We start from the raw sequence: 17235 nt of genomic DNA on the forward strand, positions 1-17235 counted from the left end.
GGAAGATGCTAAGAGCTGTGGTGCTGCATAGGGGATATTTGTTCAAAGCACCGTTCTGTGCTGGCTCCTCCAGGGCAACATGGAAGAGGCCAAGGAGGGCAGAAGCAAGTCAGGGGACTGCGAGCTTCCCCAGGGTGTCCTGGACATTAGGAGTAGTACACAGGAAGGTGTGGACGCACCCTCTGGGAGGCAGGAGAGGAAAGGGAGGCTTAAGGTTTTCTGGTCTCCATTTATTCCCCTTTCCTATCAGTTTCATGGCAATATACCTGTGCAGTGCCACACTTGTATCATGAATGCCATCATGCATTAAAGTTTTGTGAAAGAGAAATGTATCTCAAAGTCCTTTTTGAAGCTCTGGGGATCTCAATAGTCTATGTCTAAGTGATACAACATGCAGAAAATTATTTACAATCTCTTCTTCACCTAACATATACCTGTTATGTAAATAGAAACCATGGGCTGCTTGTGTATTTTGGAAAATTGGAACAAAAAAAATCTGTCTCTGGACTCATTACATTTCATTCACTTTCTCTTTTAAAATATAAATCTCCCAGCAAACATTGTCTTTCTTATTGGATACTCAGCAATTTCTCCAAGCTTAACCATCCACATAAGGAAGTCTGAATTGAGGTTTGACTATTAGAATACAAAACTAGAGATACTAGGAGAGGCCACTTTATAGGCAAAGCATTTTTCTTATTGTGAGGACTAGCTATACTGGCAATTTATCATTAGGACATGCTATGAAACTTTAGAAATCTCATTCTACAGTCAAGCAATTTGTGATATTGGAAAGATATCAAAAAGCAACAAACTACTCCCTTGACAAGGGCCAGTTCATTGCAAGGCCTTCTAAACAGTAAAATCCAGGCATCTCCTGATTCGGTCATTGTCATAAATAACCACATAATGCATCTTTCATTGAAGCAGATGAATAGAAATTGTTCCCTACCTGTATGATATTCTTCCTCTTTGTTGGTCAGCTGGGGAAGCAGGTGGGTGATTTAGCAGCTCCCAGATCATCATCATGAATCTTTCCCTCAGATTGGAGATTTCACATTTCTGTTTTCAAAAGAAGGCAGAAACACTGCTAAACAAGGTAGCATTCCTAGAGAAGCTTAATCAATTTTCATATGCCTCAGCATAAAATGTCAGAAGCATTCATATGGAAGGTTACGGCATAAGCTAATGTAAAAGATGCAATGCGAGAGAAAAGGGAAAATTGTTCTGGGGCACATTCTGTACTGGCTGAATGAGTTCTTTGAGGAACAGGTATTACAAACACATGCAATGTAATCAAAGCTCAAAGTGTTCCAGTGACTGTAGTTTTCTGGTTTATCATTTGAGTTTTAATACTTAAAATGTAGGAAATAAAATCTCAAGGTTCTCTATTCACTATTAGCAAACAATATTTCACACAAGAATAGGAATGCCTGCTACTAAAGCTGCCCTGAATGATGATACTTGAAATGCTTGATCTTTTTTCTTAAACTTAAGCCACACAGGCCAAATAAGTAAGAAATAACAAATCATTATTTCTCTGTAAATCACGCATTTCTAACATATTGGTTCAACAACTTTCTTCATTATGCATGAAGTGAAATATCTCTTCATACATTTTGGTATCATCATATTCTATTTTATTGCTGGCAGATTTGTACTGTACCACAATAAAATCAATAAATGCAACAATAAAATCATGCATCACCATCTGTGTGTTCAAAACAATTTTATAGCAGATTTACTGCCTAGATCCTGCTTTGATGAATTCCTTTGGTACATCTGAACATTATGTAGGTGTATACATTATATATGTTGTATTATATATTAACTATATGTTATACATTGTCATACATTTTGGTTTATATATTAATTATAGATTATACTTAATAGATGTATGTTTTATAGTAGGTATGTATATATACAAAGATAGAAACATTTTCTCTTTTTGACTTCTGACCATATTCTCAATATTAAAGAAATTATTCTGTTGATGACCTAAGCTCTCTCAGTCTGCTCAGTGGATAAACCTTATCCAATAGAAACATGTATACTACTAAAATGAACCATTATAAAAATGCCAGTTAACAAGATATTTTAATATGATAATTAAAACTGCTTTAGTGATTGCAGGGATAGATGTTTGTGAAACATATAGATTTACAAAGAAATGTATTTTCCATATTTTTATGCATTAAATGTTTTCTTACAGTGCTGAAGAAAATCAGCTTTGCACTTTCAGATAAGTGTACCTCTTAGAAAATTCTTGACCGAGCTGCAGTTTAATTGGAATATAATTTCCTGTCAATGTCAGAATTCCTACAAAGTAGATCTGCACAAAATCAGAAAATGTAGCTGACTCTAGGTGAAAACGTAGCCACTGTATCTTTCCAGATCCTGGAAACAACCTTGCTAGTCATATGTATTATTTCAATTCACAGGTATTAATGTTTACTTTTTTTTTCATGATCCAAAATGGAAATTTGGAGCACTCTTTTCAAAATTGCTCTGCTAAATGCCTACTGTATTTTTATTTTACTGTAAGTGCCCTAGGGCATAAAAAGTAAATTTTTTTTTTTTTTTTAAAAGGCCATATGTTATGTCTTCATGACTCTTGATAATATGGAAATGTACACCTCTGCTCAAGAAGTGCTTAGGCCCTAAGGTGCTCTCTCCTACACGGCATTTGCTTCAGTGTCAAGTGAATCTGCGTGTCTTCAAATGGAGAAAGAGCAGTCTGGTAATGCCATATGCTTTTTAACCTTGGCTTTGAAGATCTTATGACCGGTATGACTGGTATGCTACATAAGGAGCCACCATTTGAATATAAGCAGTGCTGATACAATTACTAGAATGTTACATTTCAGTCTTAATAGGGCTAAAACTATATAGCACATTTTAAGCTTATACCTAATTAAACAGAAGTCCAGTTCCCGGAGTGAGAAAATTACATAAATTTCCTGGATAGGACAAATAAGAGATTATAACCTCTTCAGTATCATGATCTAGTATACCAGATGAACGACTAATTCACATTACATACACATGACCAAGCAGGTAAAGCATTTTAAATGAAAACAAATGTTAATTTCCTTATCAATATATCAATTATCATTATCTAAAATATTATTTTCTCTTACTATGCAGTACAAAGCTGATCCAGAAATTAGTTAATAACTATCATGCATAAGTTAATCAGTATTTTAACATCATGTTATTACAAATTTGTTTGTACTTTTACTGAGTGTTACAAAGTGATAGCAATTAATTTCGTATCTAATATGGTTACTGAGGAAAACATGCAGTCTTATATGGGGGGGTACTTCATTAACTGGAATCATCGAGCTAATTACAGTAACTTTTGGGACCAACTTTCTTTCAGCCTGGGAGGTTTTCATCATCTTAAATGGAAATAAATTACCTTTGGGCATTAAACTGTATTTACTTTATGCAAATGTGCTTACAAAGGAAATAAAAGCCGTTTTTAGCCTCTGTTGTGCTATAATATTATATAACATTTTCATGGCATGTTTAGAAAAACACATATGAAAACTAATCATGTTACTTATTATGAATATTTGTCAAGCAATCTTTAAATTAAAATGTTAAATGGTATTGTAGCATGTAATCCTAAAAGCCTTTTGATCAAAAGGAAGGGAGACGAGACAGCCAAAAAAAAAAAAAAGTCCAATTTTTTATATTCTATCTATTTGATAGTTCTATTTCAAGTAAGAGTATTTGTGAAAATTCAAGCAGGCTTTACTATGGATATTTCAGAGAAAAAATATTTGAGGAATACATTATCAAAAGCCATAAACTGTATTGTAAAAGCAGGATTTTCTTTCCATATATTTCAAGTTTAAAACTATTTTAAAACCCCCATATGGATCATTATATTACAGAAAATAACTTTAACTTATTTTAAAGGCACTGAAAGTATCCATTTAACAGTAAGGCATACTTTTCTCTTTGGAGGATATTTTGGTTATTGGAACATCATGTTTTCTTTTAATCGTGAAAAAAATACAAATACTTAAATATTGAATGATGGCATAAATGTCCGAACTGGTATGCTTAGAGATATTTTGTTTGTAAATTTAGTTAGCTAGTCTAATAACATCCTAATATCACTGCTATGGAAACAGTAAAATATTTTATATTCCAATATGTAGGACAGTGGCCACATGTGGCCACAACTGGTTATGAGTTTAAAGAAGTCATCTGAGTATAAAGTATTTATCTTCATTATGGAGTTAGGTATTTAGTAGTATGCAAGTAGTTCAGTGCCAAAGTAAAAAGAACAGGAGACAATGATCTAAAAATTCTTTTTTAAAGGAAGAAAGGGCTTCCTGAATGACTATGCACAGTTTATAACTTGCTTTAAAATTCATTTCAAAATTAAGTTACTTTTTAAATTTATGAAACTTTTCTTGAATTCTGAAAAAAAAAAAAAAAAAAAAAAAAAAAAGAATTAACTCAGTAAATGTATTTAACAACCTAATAAGTGCAATTGTAAATATTAAAGATGCTTCTATTGATCCACCCCCAAAGGGTAGAGGAATATTAACAGTATGCCTATTCACAAGCTAAGTATCTTTGAACTGGCATATCACGTAAGCATTAAGCTAATGAAAGAATTACAGCTGCTTCATACTTTAATCTAAGATTATAGAATAAAAAAATAAAAAAATCCCATAGCTTGCTTCTTTCAAAACTAACCTGTTTCTTAGTGGCCCTCAGGAATTATGAATTAAACAAGTATTTATATTTTTATTTTTTGTCATCTACTTTGTTGAGTTTATGAAGAAGGAGGTACACTGGTGGTTTTCCAGAATAAGACAGTGCCATTTTATGTATAAACAATATCCTTTCCACCTAATATTCTGTACTCACCAACAGAATCTGAAGGGCTTAGTGGCAGTAACCTCCAAATCTGTCCCAAAACTTACGAATTTTATTAAGAATCATATCAAATTTTATAATACAATAATGAATTATAATTACTGCAGGAAAGCACATAGATGGCTTAATTCTGTAAGAGATCAATATTTCCAAAATTAAAACGCCTCAGATGCCTGTGTTAGTATATTATAAATTCAGCTTTGTTTATATTGAAAAAACAAGTTTTAGATTTCACTTTCCAACACTAACAAAGTCATCTGGTCTACAGAATACACAGATGAAACTAAAAATGATAGCTAAAGTAACAGGATTTAATTTTTTCTTATAATAAACATAATTAAAAAATGAAAATTTGTTGTGATTTGAAATTTAAGGCTATAATTGTGTCTTCAAATACAGTGTTAAATTAGCAATCTTGAAGTTCCACTATTCTGGTGAGGAGACAAATTAATCTTGGTAAACAAAGAGGGATAGTTGAACTTAATTAATTTTTAAGACTATTTTCAATTCAATAATTGCTTGTTGCAAGAATACGCCTTTAATACTTTTAATTAACAGGCCTAAATACTTTATTTTGTTACAGCAGACTTGAAAAGATTCCTCACTAGTCTACCTATACATTGTCTAGGTTGCTCATTATAAACTGAACAGAATTCTCCAACAATTAAACAGAGCCCTTTTGCTCATGAATAATTTCTGCAACATTGTCTACAACATAAGAATACAAGAGAAATTGATTTCAGAAAATAATATTCTTCAAATCTAATTTACTTACAAAGGAGATACTTGATTCAATGTACTATTGAGTTTAAAGATGATATATCCATGTTGATAAAGAAACATGCAGTTAGGTGAAGAAAACAGCATTTTTTTGCTTGTGTTCCCTATTGCCTTCATTTTTTCTTCTTTTATTAGAAGTCATTACAGCTATTTTGCTTGTCTTCAGTTAGATTGTTCCCTAAGACAGGGAACATTTATCCAACATCAATAAAGTACTGAGAGTCATCCCTTGTGTGACTAAAGGACATGATTGCTAAGATTTGCCCTGCTTATTTCCTGATTCATTAGGACTGTGCATGTTAGTAAAGTCAGAGAAAATCCCTTAAAAATACCCTGCTTTTGGCTTTGACAATATTGCTCTCTGCAACTTACTGTTGCAATGTTCCGATTTTCTTCTCAGCAGCACAAAACATGAATACTTCAGTATTTTGCTCAGATTTCAAATCCTTCAAACAGATTCAGTGAAATTCATATAGCCTTCAGGAAATAGTATTGTTAATAGAAAGGACCGATGTGTTAGCAGCTGTTGCAGAAAGCATATTAGGAGTTTTATGAGCTCATTCTAGATAACAGAAGAGTCAAATGTTCATCCTGAGAAAATGGATTGTGTTGTGTTCTGTTGTCACGGCTCACAAAGGAGATTGTCTGGCCTGTAGGAGGCAATTTTTTATAAGAATGCTGATTTTCTGTTAAAAAAAAGGCTTATCACTATAAATTTGTTAACCTTTTGCTGATGAGCCATCATAAAATAAAAAGATAAAATCTCTTGTGCTGAACAAACTCTATATTGTGGTGGTTAATTTAATTAGTATTTCTGAGTAAAGTTGACTTTCAATACGTCAGTGCATAGTTGAAATATTAAACTTGTTTTATTGATTATGTCTCAATATACCCAATGTTGAACAAAAGTCCAGGATTGGTCTCCTGAAAAGAATGAGGTCCTCAGCTTCTTCATTAGTGTAAAACAGCAAGGTTTGCTAATTTAAATATGGTAAAATTAACTTTGAAAATGTGGGTTGTAGTAGGTCTGGGTCAACCCACTACATGGATCTTCACAATATTTGTGCTAACCTTTGTTTTCTGTCTGTTCCAATTTCAGTCTTCTTCATTTTAGAAATCTACAGAGGTCAGGCTGTACTCTCCATACTGCAAAATACATACCACAAAAATACCTGAGATAGAAAATATTTTTTCCCTCTAATTGTACCGATATGTCTTCCATCACCTGATCACCTAAAGAACACTCCCTGAAAAATACAGAATGTCAGAAAATAAGTATCTGACTCCCATTGAGATTTTCCATTTAAGAATCCAATTCTCAAAAGATCATATCTCATCTTAGAAGAAAAGGGAATAAACAACATGTTAACTTCAAAAACAATGGAAGAGTAGCTCAGTTATGAATGTACATACTTAACAGAACCAACCAAAGTGGATCTTCATGCTTCCACCCACAGAAAAAAACCAGCAAAACAAGCTGACCAAAATATAGTTAAAAATCATAAAATATCCTGTAATATAAAACTAAAAAATCCTGTCTGAGCCTAGTATTGGATGCATTGCTCCAAAACAACCAAGCCAATGCCTAATACAGACACAATGCTCTGCTAAACTGCCACCTAGACTCGCTTGTCATCAAATTATCACTGGTCGGTTCTCCAGGGCACTACACCAGCTCAGCCCAACTGTTACCAAACATTGATTTATTTTTTGTTTGAAGTTCATGAAAAACTGTGACAAAATGCTTATAGAGTTCAAAATACAACTGGGCACTTCACTGTTAGCTGATGCAAGATCATAAGGAATCCTTCCTTCAAGGGATGTGGTATACAGTAGCTCCTGACACTTTGCAGGCTGTTTGCTACAAGATGTCTCATGCCCAAGATGGCTCAGCCCAAGCAAGCTCCTTGCTTTTCATTTCTGTTCTGTTCTGTGTAAAACTCACTTCCCATGCCAGCATGTCTGTTTTGCCACTGTATAAAAATATATATATAAAGACACAAGTAAATATTGATATTGACACTATAAATCTATTGGAAAGCAAGTTGAATTTCCTGTCTTTAAAAGGTCACTGAAATTAACGTGATACAATCTCACCTGTGGAAAAAAACAAACAAACTACGCTGAACAAAAAATGAACTTCAAAGTTCAAATCCCCTGGTATTAATTGACTCGTGGGTTTACTGCAACTAATTGTGCATGATTTCTGTCTGCAGAACACTGATAAGCCAAAGAAAACAAAATTAAATACACACAATTTTCAAATCAAGAATTTGCCTGTTTTTATTTCCCTTAAAAGTTACATATATCTGGCATAGTAAGCAAGTTCTTGAAAAGTATGTATCAAAACTATTTTTTTTTCTCATTTTTTTAAACTGCCTCTATTCTTGAAACACCACTTCGCAATGTTTTGCCTGAATTATAAGCAAAATAAAAGAACACAGAACACAGCCACTTATTATAACTTCAGTGTGACAACTTAAAAATGTGTGACAACTGGTGGTGACAATCAATACCTTAAAATTTGATCCTACTGTATTTTAATTCAGCAGAAACAGGAGATACACTGTGTGAAAACTAAAATGAGTTTCAAAACCATATTTGATTCTCCCAGCATTGAAATGAAGTTTATCATTGCCTGAAGTATTTGTGTGATCTTAAAGCTGCAGCTGACAACAAATATTCAAAACCAAACAAAAATTGCAAGCAAGCAGAAATTACAAAACATTTTCACAAAGCACTGATTAAAGACTTGAAGGCTCAAAAGTAAAACAAACTCGTATTGAAAATGGCTAAGAGGTAACCTTAGGTAAACACATAAGATTATCTTAGTTTTGTGGTAGATAAAGAAAAAACAACAGCAACAAGTAGAAGAATATATGTTTAAAAAAGGCAGAAATGGGAATCTTTAGGGAACATTTTGGAGCAAAAAATAAAAAGCTATTAGAAATAATGGACAAAAATTATCTATAATTTTAAAGTAACAGAAATGCTTAAGTGCTGTTGTCCCTTTGAAGTAACCTTTTCTGCTTACAAAGAAGCGTTACAAGATTTCTAATAATCCACCCTTAAACCATCTTTATTTTTGCAAGAGAGAAACTGGAAATAAATACATTTTATCTATATGACGTGCATGCATGCTAAAATTATAGCATTGATGGTTATTTCCTTTGCTATTTTTAAGGCTTCTGATGTTCTATGAGACTTAATTTTATTTCGTTTATGTTATATCATCACTCTACATTCAAGAAGAGCTTTTTACTGAAATTGATCCGATTCCCTTATCAGTGGGTTGTTTTTTTTCTCTTTTTTTTTTTTTTTTTTTCCTCAGTGGCCCTAAGCTATTTTTGTAATACAAAAACTTATATGAATAGGCCAATTATTCCTGCTGTTGGGTATTTTCATGCATTTATCAAAAGGTTTGTCAGTGATATCCTAATGTTACTCAAAATTTCTTCTGAATTCACTTATCTAAAATGTTATCACATTTTCTATTCATTACTTTCCAGATCTAGTAAAATATATTAAATGACAAAATATTGGCACATCCTCCATCATTCTTTTGTTACTCTAAAAACTAAACAAAACAAAACAAAAAAACAACCAACCAAAACATTTTTTATTACTCTATGTATTTTATCTTGAAACTTAGATAAACGTTGCCTCTTATTTTATAAATATAGGTCTTGCACCTACAAAATGGAATGCCTGTTGATGTCAAAGTGACATATTCACGATACAGTACATTTAAAACAACCTTTGAAGGATAAGAAACTAAGTTTCCATAATAGCTTTTTGTGAAAGACTTTACAGGAGAGTTTTTCAAACCAAGTGAATTATTATTAATATCTTTGAATATGTCAATTAAATTTTCTGTTGATATAATCATAGTATTGTAGCATGTTAGGGCTATTTTTTCCTTTTAAATAAGAATTTTGACTCATTCCTGTAAAATGGTTTCAGCCAATTTTCTTTTGCCCATAATTAATTCTATGCCTTATTTAGGGATAAATAGCTTGATGTTCCCCAAGTCAAGCATGGCAATGAATTGAAATATTCATTATATAGCCAAAGAAAAATTTAATTTTCTTTAGATCTGAGTGATGAATTCTTTTACTCTGATATAAAGTTTTTGAAAGCCTGGTTGGAAGACTGTCCTTTTTGCATGGACAAGACTGGGTTGCGTGAGCATTGTTGCATATGGTAGTGATAACATAAACATTTTTACACAACCAAGGAGGTTTTTTGTTTGTTTGTTTGTTTGGTTGGTTGGTTTTTTACTATTGAATAAGAGCTTTACAGTCTGCATTTATAAATGTAAATAAAAGCAACCATTTTGCTTACTTTTATTGTTTTGTTTACATGTTCCACCTGTTCCAAGCACACCTTATTCACTCTGATACGGTCAAATAGACAATTACTGATCCAGACCAAGGACACAGTTTGCTAGCCAATTTAGCAGCCAGCTGCCACTGAAAGAAAACATCACCCAAAAATCTACAGAAATATATTTTAAAAAATAAATAAATAAAATAAATAAATTATTTGCTCTTGGTTTACTATCCTGATAGCTGGCTCTGAAATCTGATGCTGCTGGAGCACAAGGAGCAGCAGAATTACATGGCCAGAGGTGAGGAGTGGGGAGCAGGATCACTCCTTCTGGCAGCTGCTAGCCACTAGCTTAGCTGTGACATCAAACAGCACCATAAATTAACGCCAGTAATGAATCATTTTGCCTTTCAGATTGATTTTCTATCACTTCCATCTGGTAAACCTTTTATTTTATGCAAAACAGGTGTTAAATGCTACCAGATTTAATTGTACTTGTGCTGTTACACTCACTATGAACTGGAATAAGCACCTATACAGGATGCAAGGAAGCAGATATTTAAATTCAGTCATAAATATATGTGAACAGAACAGGATATCTTGCATTCATATCTGCAGCTCTTCTCTGCAAAATGTCAATCATACTCTGTCAAATGTGCTAAAGTTAAATATTTTTTGTTACATGAAAAGCTCTTAAAATAAAAAATATTTTTTAAAATAAATTTTAAAAATGCAAGCAGTTCTTAAGTATTTACTGCAACATACTGTCATGTCAGGAGTCCCAACTTCTACTAGTATCTGACTCCTGATATTGACAATTGCTTCAGCAGTGTGTCACTACAATTATTATGGATGACAACTCTCTAAGAGTTGTTTAGATTGAAGGCATTGGACTAGACATGACCATTGTTTGATATGTTACTTTGCAAGAAAAAGAGATGTACATTGCTTTCTTACTGAAATAACCAAGTATTGCACAAAATATTTCATTAACATTATGCCCTTATTTGTTGAATTCAATTGCAGTCTTTTTTGCCTCCTATTTCTTCCAACAGATATATTCAATTTCCAAGAAATGAGATGAAAATGAGCAAAAAAAAAAAAAAAAGAGTTGACAAATTAAGTTATAACAAGGCATAGCTAAATGTCTGGGTAAGAAACTACTAAAGTCTTAGAGAAATTACATTAAGTTCTTTCTTCTACTGATGTTTTCAGATGAAATGATTATTTGGTTTGCCTCTGCAACTGAATTTTTCTTCCTTCCTGAGCCGAAAACTGACTGCCGCTGATCCCAATTGTATAACTTATATAAATGGGTCGTCTCGTATTTACACCCAAAGAACCTTAGGTTCATCTTTCTGATGGTATCAGAATTCAGTTAGGACATCCTGTTGAGCTTACGACTCTCTAACATCTTTTCATATGTCTTTGACTACACTTTGTTATGTTCTTGTATTTTATTTTATTTTATTTTATATATATATATATATAGGGGGGGTAAATTGTGAACTAAGATAGCATTAGTATGGAGTACATTAGAAAACTATAAGAAGATGATGCAAAATATATTAAAGATCTTCTAATTTATCTATGAAGTCCACATCTCAGTGTTATATTCCGCTACAAACAAAATATCATGCAAGCAATGGAGCTGAATGACACAGCTAAAAAATGAATATTGTAAAAGAAAAACAAAACTACAAATATTATTCACAGATATTATCCAGAACAATATTGTGAACTGCAAATATATTTGAAAACAAACAAACAAACAAAAAAAGCAAGATTTTGATTCACTGTAATTTGCAAATTAAATAAGGGGAATATGTGGAATAGATAACATATATATTGCTATCTTGGTTATATAATTGCAATTTGCCATCAAAAGTAGATTATAAGATGGATAGGTCTGTAATAAAATGTCAAAATTCCATACAGAGTTCACTTCAGGTTCTCCTCTGAAATGTTAGTCTTTTTGTCAGTTCGATATAAGCATACAGCACTCTAAGATGCAGTTGGCATCATAAAGATGATGCATATGGTAATGGTGAGGAACCCATGCACTTAGAAACGAAAAGCATGGAAATGACAGGAATAATACACATGAATTGTTATCTCTTGTTAGGCAGACTGCTGCATACAAGCACATAGTTCAAGCTATAGGAGATGTTTGATACTGGTATGTGAGAACCATTAGCAAATTTCATAATAGCCTTTTTCTGCCACAACTTTCTAAGAGGAACTGCTCTTGCTGTGATGTTCCCATTTGCACAGGCATAAGCACCAGTTCTGCTCAGTCAGTCCAAACTCATTTAAACCAAAGAGCTGACACTTGGATTGGCAACACAGAGCTCTAGCATCTGACAAATTTACTTTAAGGACACATTTAAGTAGCCCTTGTTTTCAGGAAGCCTCCAAGAGACATGATGCTTTTTTCTTTATATTTTCAAACACTGGTACCAAGTTTGTTCATTTTCATAGCATAGAATAAAGGATGTTTCTCAAAAGAGATTTGCTTCTCTAGTAGTTGAGCTGTTATCTGTCATAACAAGGCTGAAATACAAGTCTGTGAAAGCTGGAGATGACACACTTATCCTCCAGCATTATACAAAAAACACTCTGGGTTCATACGTTTCCATCTGTGGTTGATTCCAGACCAGATGCCCTGAGTCTTCATGGGCACATACTTTTTTCCCATGTGCAATCGCTCAGAAATTCATTGCATGTAGTGAATGGTGGTACTAGTAGTGACTGGATCAAAGCCTAATATTAACCACAGAAATGCAAAATGCATTTCCACTTCCACAGCATTGTCTAAAGACACAGACACATCTGAGAACAGAATTAATTTAACACCAGAAAAAAAATGGAGAAGAGATGGAGTTAATCTTCTTATAACTGTTAGGGAAAATGATTTTCCAGAACATCCATATGAGAAATGTGTGAAGGAACATCTATGAATTCCTAAAATCTTATAGATTATACCATTTTATGGCAGATACATTGTGCCTAGCAGCAATTCTTTTGAACTGTGTGAATTAGTTTATATAATGAACCCAGTTAAGAAACTATATTATTTTCACATATCTTTAAAAAATGTAGACAATATTTACAGAGTGAGATACCATATTTTTGAAAAACAAGGACTTTGGAAATGGGTTAGATTTTTTAAAATGATAACCAGTTCAACAAAATTCTTCAACTTAAAAAAAATAAATTAAAAATGGTTTGCAAAAAAAGGTTAATACAGTTTTTTAATGCATAAGCATCTGAATGGTGAGTAGAATCAATTCAGTAATTTTATCTTCATAAATAGCGCTGGTGAAGGTGGCAATAAAAGATTATGTTCAGTTGCACTACCCACATTTCAAAAGGGACATTGAAAACATGGAACATGTGTTACACAAATAAATGATGGGTGAGAAAAAAACGCTTGCATATATTAGAAAGTTCTGTCTCATGGTTTTATCCAAAATAAAACCATCATGACTGTATTGAATGACTGGTGATTGGTCATACTTCCTGAGGGAAAATGAAAGCAGAGAGCTCTTTACTCAAAAGTCATGCCAAGAAGCTGTGGTTGGATACTAGAATCAGACAGATGTAAATAAGGATTTAGGCACACAATTGATAGTGAAATGGTTATGTATTTGAACAAATTACTATGCAAAATGATGGACTTTTCCTGTCATGATTTCTGATCCAGTCTAAAAGATTTTCTGGAAAACCTGGTTTCAATGTGTACAAGTTGTTGAACATAATACTGGGTTAACTGCAAAAAACAGATGTCTCTAATTGTGTAGAATGTCGTATCATCTAATAAATCTATACAGCCTTCATTTTTATGACTATAAACCAAAAGGAATGAAAGGACCAAACAATGTTGTATGGACAAATACTGTCATCTATACAGAAAAAAATGCTATACAAAAAATGCTATAGTTACATGATTATTAAAATTCTTTGGCTAATTGATTTCCCTATCCAAGTAAGATAAGCAAAAGACCAGTTGCAAAGAAACAGCCCTGAGGACAAAGAACATGGAGGGGGTACTTGAAGTGCTTGTGCATTTTTTCACTTTTTTAGTTTGCAGTCAGATTTCCTAAATGAATAGGTATTTCTGAGTTGAAGACTAAAATGCCAAGTCACTGAAAGAACTGGGACAACTTAAAAGAAGGTCTGGAAAGGTTGGCCCAGGTTGAAGCTAGAAAGCAGCTATAAGCGAGTTTTATCTACTAATAGTTGCCAAAAGCAATAGATGGAAACACTCCAAGCTACCTGGCTTTTCACAGATGGACAGGAAAGAATTAGATACAAGTCTGTTTACATGGCTACATGAAATGCTTACCTGCTGCCTCACAAGCAGTTTAACACCTATTGCCCTTACTGTTGTTTCTTGTTTAATTTACTGCTGGGCTTGTACTTTACATTACTCTGACTTCTTCAGTTGTGAACACTGCAAAACAGTTGATGCCCGACATCTGATAACCACAGTTACCATCAGTAACAATTAATAACAACATCAAGGTACATGAGAACAAGCAAAAAGATTTGAGGAAAAGAAAAAAAATGTGACTGAGGTGAAAAGGGCTTTTCCATTAAAGCAAAGGGAGACAAAGGTATCATTTCATAAATATATAGCTATCAGAACAGATAAGAGAAACAGAATAAGGAATAAAGGAAATACAGGTTTTAAAAGCCACGTAAGGTAGTACATTATATGAAATAGTACATGTTAACTCTATCAGAAAATTATGTGGTTATTTTGTGTTAGTTCTGTCACATATTCAAGACACATGTAGCTATTAGAAAAGGCAAAAGAACTGGAGACTGGAAAGACTGGTGGTTTGCTGTTGCAGTGGAAAAAACTGAAGGCGCTGAGCTCATTACAAGAATTCTTCATGGTCTAACAAATATGCCTTGCTGTGACAGACTTTAGGAGCTCCATTTATTTAGTTTATAAAGATGAGTTCATAGGTGACCCGATTAAAGATTGGAAATGCCTGCATGGGGAAGAGAGAACTACAGCAAGAGAAACCTTTAAGTTGGCAGACAAAGATACAGCTGGATCAAAAAGCTGGTATTTAGTAATACCAAAAAAAAACAACCAACCAACCAAACAAACAAAAAAAACACATTAAAAATACAGTAATTTTTCTTTGGAAGGTGAAGGCTAAGCTCTTAAGCTAAGCTTATCCAAGATGGACTCTTTCACAAAAGCTGTGTTTTTGTGTAATTCTTTACTATGACGGTAGTGAGGCACCAGGACAGGTTGCCCAGAGGGGTTGTGGAGGCCCCATCCCTGGAGGTGTTCAAGGCCAGGCTGGATCTTGTTGGTCTGGTGGGAGGTGTTGGAACTTCCAACCCCCCATGGCAGGGGGGTTGGAACTGGGTGGTCCCTTCCAACCCACACCATTCTGATTCTATGATTATTCAGAATTATGAACGAATAAATCACAAAATCAAATATAAAAAAGGGATTGAATTCCTTCAGAAATTACTTCAGAAAGAAAACCAAGAGAAAAAAAAACCCTCATGGATAGATTTTTTTGAACTAGTCTTTAAAGGCTTTTACTTAATTCCTTTCAATATAGGTTGTAAAAGACAATATCCCACTTCACAAATTCTGGGAAAATGGTGTCATACTTTGGATGTTTTTCTGTATTGTGTCCTGCACTGTTTAGCTTAAAACAAAAGGTGTAAATGTTGAGTTACATTTCCTAAATTAAATTTATCTTTATTTGATTTGGGCAAAATGTTAGTACAAACTAAAGTAAAAAAAAAAAAAAAAAAAAAAAAGATTAAAACTAAAAGTACCAGCTCCCTGGCTCTGCACTGCATCTGAGATCATGTTCTATAATATCTTGCTCAAATATGTCTAGTCCAGCTCTACATAGCTGTTCTAGGCAGGCTATATATTTTCAAATACTAAAATAACCAATTTTTCTTTGGAAAAGTTCTGCCTTTTAAATCATAATGTCTCTTTCTGTGTTCTAACACTTTTATAGAATTGGAGACTATTCATTTTAGTTCTTTTAATAATGGGAATGTAACAGCTACCAGGAAAAAAAAAATGTGTACTTCAGTCCTCTATTGAAAGCAAGACTGTTGCCATCTCCTCTGACAGCATGTATCATAACTCTGCTAAAGTCCTGTATGATTTACATCAAGTTTCTAGCATTAAACTTGCCATTGGCTTCATTTCTAATCCTATATCTTTTGCCAGTCACTGCAATTGAAATTGATCAGTTAGATCTTCTTTTTTATGGGAGCAAGATAGGAAGGTTAATGACACGTGGAGTTTTATTCTTTCAGGTATTAGGCCAGGTACTCCGCTTGAATTCTGAAAGCCCATAAGTGTATGCTTGAATCCACCCCTATGCAGAACATTAAGCAAATGCTTCAAGAGTTGTTCAGAACTGGGATGCTTTCACGTATCAGTGCCTAGGCCATTTATTGAAAAGGGAAGGATGTTATATACAAGAGAAAACCTTAGATATGTCATATTGACTTGAAGACATGGCATGTCTGGCAAGAAGCCTCCCTATGCTCTGCAACCAACAAACTAAAGATGAGGAACTGCTCAAGTCTAAATACTCTCAAATTGGTTACTGTTTGACATGCAGCAGCAAATCAGAAAGGTCTTATGCTACCAATATATTTATATGCATGTATATAAATAGATTAACAGGGTTTCTTTAGTTGGATTATACCCCTGAGTTATAAAGGGACTCTTCCATTTCAAGGACTTGTCAAATCCATCATCATGACCCTCTCTCTTAACCTTTCAATTCTGCCAAAAAATTAAAGTGGAATTCAGTAATGCTCATTAAGGTTAAAGTCAAAAAGTCTCCTAATGCCCAGTACACATGTTACAACTCCACTTATACATTATTTTATTATTATTATTATTAAAACACTAGTTCTCAGGGCTTGCAGTTCCCTGGAGTGAACTGTCAGAGTCCTCCACCAACGTCACATTGAAGGAAAGGAGTCAGTGTTCAGAACCTACTTTCTGTGGACACTTTACAAAGCACTAGACAGCATTATCGTTATGAACCTGTAGGTACAGTAATTTGTTTGCAGTCAGAAGAAAGATACTTGTCATCTTTTCTTCTAACAAACATTAGAAGACTTCTAAAATGAGTTGAATTCCAACTTTAGTATGTCATTCTACTACGCACTGTGCTTTAACAGCATAGTATGCATAGTAAGAAGTCATAC

General features: G+C 33.5%; 1 long non-coding RNA gene across 2 annotated transcripts in view; it reads right to left on the reverse strand.

Moving 5' to 3' along the window:
* The window catches only part of LOC311431253, a 37553-nt gene extending 36488 nt beyond the window's left edge, over positions 1-1065 (reverse strand). For both annotated transcript variants that reach the window (XR_014689317.1, XR_014689318.1), the window contains exon 1: positions 953-1065. This is a non-coding gene — a long non-coding RNA (uncharacterized lncRNA). The remainder of the gene's footprint in view (positions 1-952) is intronic.
* Between the last annotated feature and the right edge of the window lie 16170 nt (positions 1066-17235).

The sequence above is a fragment of the Aythya ferina genome (genome assembly GCF_964211825.1).
Source record: "Aythya ferina genome assembly, chromosome: 1".
NCBI classification, from domain to species: domain Eukaryota; kingdom Metazoa; phylum Chordata; class Aves; order Anseriformes; family Anatidae; genus Aythya; species Aythya ferina.